Raw genomic sequence first — 6,153 nt, 5'->3', positions numbered from 1 at the left:
GGCAGCGGGCGCTTTCTCAGGTAAGCTAGCATGCTGGCAAATGTTTGTCGTCTCCTGCCGTTTTTCACGACGGACGCCATGTTTGTTGCAGGATTTTCGCGCTCGAGGGGAGCTCTCGAATGCAGGTGCCACCGAGTGCGTGGCATTTTCTCAGGTAAGGGAGCAAATGTTTGTCGTTTCTTGCCGTCTCTCACGACGAACGCCATTGTTTGTTCGTCGCAGGATTCTTACACGGCGACTGTAGGCGTTGACGTGAACTGGAGGCCGGCCGCAAGGAGAGTTTTCAAATAGGCCCCAAAATGTGCGGTTTGTTGCCTTTTCCCACAAGCCTTTTTTATTTTGTTTGTTGCAGGATTGTCGTACTCTCGTGACTCGGCAACGAACGTCACGTCCACCGCGACGGTGGGCCTGGAGGTAAATTGTCGGGCGCAGGCAATTTAGCTCGCGAGCAAATGTTTGCCGTTTCTTACGATGCCATTTAATATTTCTTGCAGGATTTTTCGCTGTCTAGGGAGTGTTTGAGGTTTGGCCACGGCACGCCACAATCGACTTTGCGTCGCGTCGTTGCGCGTTTTGGTCGTTTTGCCGCTACGGTATTTCAAATGTCTTTCGCGGTTTTTTTTAATTTGTTTTTTTAATGCTGGCCAGCATTTTTTTCATTCGTTTGTTTGTCGAAGGTTCTTAAATGACGCCGCCCATAAGCGCGTGTTTGTCTGAGTATAGGAAATGTTAGTTTGACTCTAGTCTATTAAACCATTCTTTATTATTTAATTTACGTGTTATGCAAACCGACAGATGTGACGAATTGGTTAAGTCATGTCCAAATGAGACCAAATCTATTCAAAGATGGCGCCCGCCCGCCCTCGTTCCGTTACGCAACAAACATTTGCGGGGGGTATCTTCTCCCGTTTTGGACACCGCTAACCTGGATCATCTGTCCAATGTGAGGTGGGTTGATGATGATAAAATTAAAATAAGAATTATAATCCTGATAAATGATCATAATTTACTACAATATAATTATATATTTTTTCAACTGTAAAACTCTACTTAGTATGTATAAAATTGAAATATTAATTAGAATTCTGATAAATTATCATAACTTACTACAATATAATAATTTTTTTTTTCAAATGTAAAACTACTTAGTATGTATAATTGTTGCAAAAATATCATGCCATTGGCACTCAATGTCTACTTTTGTTGCAATCATTTGTGTTTGTCTTTTGTAGCACTAAAAAAGGCTGCCCAGCCAGCAAGCAGGAGGCAATTGAGGAGCCATTTCAGTGATGTTGACACTGAGGAAGAGTAGTCCTAAATCAGGTGAAAACCTGTTTTTGTAAACTTTCAGCTTCCCAACACAACTAATGGCTGCCTGTGTCGAGTTTTAGCTTCCCAGCACACAATTAACGGCTGTCTGTGTTTTTGCAGGCTGCAAGAGAAGCAAAATGGGATGAGGAAAAGTATCATTCCATATCCAAAGGAGCAATGCCATTTCCAAAGGAGCAATGGCCTATCCCCAAAGGAGCAATGGCCTATCCCCAAAGGAGCAATGGCCTATCCCCAAAGGAGCAATGGCCTAGCCAAAGGAGCAATGGCCTAGCCAAAGGAGCAATGGCCTATCCCCAAAGGAGCAATGGCCTATCCCCAAAGGAGCAATGGCCTATCCCCAAAGGAGCAATGGCCTATCCCCAAAGGAGCAATGGCCTATCCCCAAAGGAGCAATGGCCTATCCCCAAAGGAGCAATGGCCCATCCCCAAAGGAGCAATGGCCTATCCCCAAAGGAGCAATGGCCTATCCCCAAAGGAGCAATGGCCTATCCCCAAAGGAGCAATGGCCTATCCCCAAAGGAGCAATGGCCTATCCCCAAAGGAGCAATGGCCTAGCCAAAGGAGCAATGGCCTAGCCAAAGGAGCAATGGCCTAGCCAAAGGAGCAATGGCCTAGCCAAAGGAGCAATGGCCTAGCCAAAGGAGCAATGCCATATCAAGTCAAGAATCTCAAGCAGCGCGCTGCAAGAGTCGACGTGTGCGGATCATGTGCCCAGGAGGGGGCAGTGTGGTTGCCTTTGGTTATGGGTGCACGACGGAAAGGTTGCAGGTGTGGACAGAGTTTGGGGCTCTGATGGTTGGTCTTGCTTAAGAGGTGTGCTGTGGTTGCGGCTTGTCTGGATCAGCGTTGTCTTGCGCTTGGTTGCCATTGACGGCTCACTTGGGGGAGGACGTGGTTACGTGGATGGACACAAAACGAAACTCTGCCATATGACTTGTACCATTTTGTGTCTTTTTCTAACCTGCCACTGTCGTACTTGCTGCGTTCTTTGTTCTCCCCCCTCGGTGTAGGGCGGCGTTGGAGCGAGCCCATCCCGAATGTCCAGTTTTGCAATTTGACTTGACCTTTTGTCTTTTTCTAACCTACCACTGTTGCACTTCATCTAACCCTAACCTACCACCACTGTGGTACTTGCGTTCTTTGTTCTCCCCTAGGTGTTGGAGCGAGACAGTAACATTTTGTGTCTTTTTCTAACCTACCACTGTCGTGCTTGATCTAAGCCTAACGTACCACTGCGCGTCCTTTGTTCTCTAGGTGTAGTGGGCGGGCGGTGTTGGGGCGAGCCGGTCCACAAGGAAGACATAATGATGCGAGCAGCGCCCAACTCATTGCATGTTCTGCCTTTTGCAGGCCGGACGCAAAATGGGGGGCACACGGCCCGATCCGACCCGGCGACGGTCACCAAGAGTAGCTAGCCGCTGTGATCAAGTAAGCAAGTGACCTACAACTTGGGGTGCTCTTTGAGTGTCTAACTTTTGTTTCCGTTTGTGCAGATGGCGACCGGGACACGATCAGATCAGAGGTGGACGGACTGCTGTGGCATCGCTCTGAAGTAGCAGAGTTCTGAGGGAGGCCCGCTTCGCTGGAGGCGTCAACCTGCGCAGCTTCAACATGTGAAATGGATTTTTTTTTTTAGTTAATTCATACCAGCGGTGTCCAAATGTCTGTTTGAGGGCTGCATACTGAAACAAATTAAGAATGCTTTGACGCAAATTCATTAAATCAATCACGCAATGTTGCCATTCATATTTTGTCCTACTGCTATAAAGCGGTGTTGCGTTCATTCATGTGGTGTGTTGATAAAGTTGTCCCGAGGCTGCCATTTGGACACCCATGGTGACGTGTGTAGGGCTGCACGTGTATTGGAAAACTGCCACGTGGTGGTATAGGTTATTGACATGCACTTTAAGAAAGCAAAGATTTCTTTTTTTTAATGTGGCAAATGAAACTTGCCTAACTATTTGTAAATAGGTCATCTCCATCCCAGAATTTTGCACAACTTTGCTCAATGCAGTGCTCTGGCCCAATACCGCCATATCACTGATTTTCCAACATGTCGTGCAGCCCTGATTGAGTGCCAAACGCGCAGCGACGGCAAGCGACCGCGCAAGCGACCGCGCAAGCGACGGTAAGCGCAAGCGACGGTAAGCGCAAGCGACGGTAAGCGCAAGCGACCGCGCAAGCGACGGCAAGCGACCGCGCAAGCGACGGCAAGCGCAAGCGACCGCGCAAGCGACGGCAAGCGCAAGCGACGGCAAGCGCAAGCGACGGCAAGCGCAAGCGACGGCAAGCGACCGCGCAAGCGACGGCAAGCGCAAGCGACCGCGCAAGCGACGGCAAGCGCAAGCGACGGCAAGCGCAAGCGACGGCAAGCGCAAGCGACGGCAAGCGCAAGCGACGGCAAGCGCAAGCGAGACTTTTGTGCTTGTCTTGCAAGGTGGAAGAGACAATGCACGAAACGAAGAGCCGGCGGACGGAGGCCACCAGACCCGTGAGCGGGGTGCAAAGGAAGGAATCAACCAAAGAAAGCAGTCGCCAAGTGATGAAGAGGAGCCTGATGCATGGCTGGCCAAGGCTGGCCAGAGGTGACATGGCAATCAAATATGCAAGGGTAGTGTACACGCTTGTTGGTTTTAATTTGGTTACCTTATTTGTCTGCCTTTCAGGGTTGCCGGGGCAGCGGATGGGACGAGCGCCAGCCTGCACCGAGAGGGACCGGGCCGCACCCGCAAGACCAGGGAGGGGGCAGGTAATGACTACGTCGACACAAGTGAACCGCATGCAACTGAGTGCTGTTTGTCTTTTTGCACTTGTGCGAGGCGGAAGACGAGTCCAACATCGGCCGGAGCAGACCCGGACCTTGGCCCGTGACGAGCGGAGATGCGGCGAGGCCGGGAGGGCAAAGCGCCCAGCCAGCGTTGAGGGGGGGAGTATGACTTTCTTTTCTTTTGCTCCCTCCCTCCCTCCCTCCTTCCCTCCCTCCCTCCCTCCCTGTCTGTTTGAATAGGGTAACTAGCAGCACGCACGGGCAATTGGGTTGCCGTGAACCTCTAGATACGAATTGGCAAAGTAGACACCCCTCCCTCCCTCCCTTCCTCCCTCCCCCCCCCTCTCTCTCGCTCTCTTTCTCTGATGCGCCCGGCAGTACCTGCATGGCCTGGTGCACTCAGGGTGGAACGTGGCTATACCTTGCCCTTTGTGGAATACCAGGGTATAATGTCTGCCTGCCTGGGTCCCAGTGTCGTCGACGGTGTCGAGGTCGATGAGATTCTCCGTGACGCCCTCCGTGACGTCACGTTTTCCTTTTTTTTCCTCTCGGGGCCAAGCCAGCTCTCCTGGCCGGTTGTGCTTTAGTGCGCACCAAAGCCTCTTCTCATCTCCTCTTGCTCTCTCTCTCCCTCCATCCCTCCCTTTTTGTAAGGGGTTAAACCTTTCATAACCCGGATCGCTCCAATGCGGGAGGGCCGTATGAGACATGCGCCAGCCCGTGCTAGTTGCCTGATTCAAACTTGCCTTAGTCAAGGTCGCTAGTGGAAATTTTCCTCTTGCCAAACCACCACAATATGTCTGCCTTTCAGGATTGCCGGCCGGGGCAGCGGACCGGACGAGTGCCTGCACCGAGAGGGACCGGACGGACCGCGAGACCAGAGGGTAATAATAATAAACTTTATTTGTATAGCACCTTTCATACAAGAAATGCAGCTCAAAGCGCTTTACAACAAAGAAAGAAATAAGCATTGAATGCTTCACATAGGAACGGACATAAAAAGAACATGAACACATTAAAACAAAAACAATGTATGCATACACAATAAAGTGACCTTAAAATAGGAGCAAGCTTTAATAAATAGGTAATGAGTACGTCCACAGAAGCAAACCTCATGCAACCGAGTGCCGTTTTTTCTTTTTGCAGTTGCGCGAGGCGGAGGAGGAGTCCAAACGTCGAGTACCGGCCGGGAGGGGACCCGAACCATCGGCCGGCCGGCCGACCTTCGCCCGTGACGAGCGGCCTACAACAGACGGACGCACGGGTGCAGATGCGGCGAGGGCAAAGTGCCCAGCCAGCATTTAAGGAGAGTATCACTTTGTTTTTCCTTTGGTGCTTTCTTTCTTTACCTCCCTCCCTCCCTCCACTTTTTCACTGGGTGTGCACACTGGCTGTCTGCATGATGCCTCTTTCTTTCTCAGCGCAGCGTCATTTTGCAATATTGTTTTATTGTGTTTTTTAATACATGAAGAACTGTTTGGACTGTCATTGTGTGTGTGTGTACCTCTGAACCTGAATTAAACTGAACTGAATTCAAGTGGTCCATTTTAAACATTGGCATGTGAAGTCCATCGTGCATAATCAGAGTTGAATGACAACATACAAACTGGAATCATTTGAGACATTCTCAATGATAAGGCAATTGTAAAGTTAGTCAAACAAAACTGTCTTGTTAAATATGCAGTGTCAGGCTTTTTATTTTTACTACACAAAGAAAAGCTGTATGCATTCTAAATGGTTGACAAAAGCCAAGTAGCCCGACACCCATAGATTCAAACGACAAGCCTCAGCGTACAGTCTCTGTTGCGAGCAATAAGTCTTTGGCAACCCTGCTTTAAAATGGCCACCGAACTCGGAATCTTGCTATATGTTGGTGCATTTTTCTGTATGAGTAAAAGTCTATTTTAATCAAGTCTGAGGCTTTTTTTTTTCTTAAATCATGCCTCATGTGGGCATTCTTGTGAATAAAGTGAACGTTGGTGTGTTTTCTTCCTGTTTGTGGTCTTGTAAATAAAGTCAACTTTGGTGTCAGTCATCATTCACCATGCGCCGCA

General features: G+C 49.5%; 2 long non-coding RNA genes across 2 annotated transcripts; one reads left to right on the top strand and one right to left on the bottom strand.

The window, feature by feature from the left end:
- Positions 1 to 2,283: 2,283 nt before the first annotated feature.
- Positions 2,284 to 2,529, bottom strand: LOC119117322. Its single transcript, XR_005096489.1, has 2 exons — positions 2,446 to 2,529; positions 2,284 to 2,414 (listed from the first exon to the last, which is right to left on the bottom strand). It is a non-coding gene; the product is annotated as an uncharacterized LOC119117322 (long non-coding RNA).
- A 51-nt stretch (positions 2,530 to 2,580) lies between these two features.
- LOC119117312 lies at positions 2,581 to 3,070 on the top strand. Its single transcript, XR_005096479.1, has 2 exons — positions 2,581 to 2,760; positions 2,826 to 3,070. It is a non-coding gene; the product is annotated as an uncharacterized LOC119117312 (long non-coding RNA).
- Positions 3,071 to 6,153: the final 3,083 nt, after the last annotated feature.

The sequence above is a fragment of the Syngnathus acus genome, chromosome 23 (genome assembly GCF_901709675.1).
Source record: "Syngnathus acus chromosome 23, fSynAcu1.2, whole genome shotgun sequence".
Taxonomy (NCBI): Eukaryota; Metazoa; Chordata; class Actinopteri; order Syngnathiformes; family Syngnathidae; genus Syngnathus; species Syngnathus acus.
The sequence above is the reverse complement of the archived record's forward strand: the minus strand, read 5'-3'. Positions and strand labels throughout refer to the sequence as shown.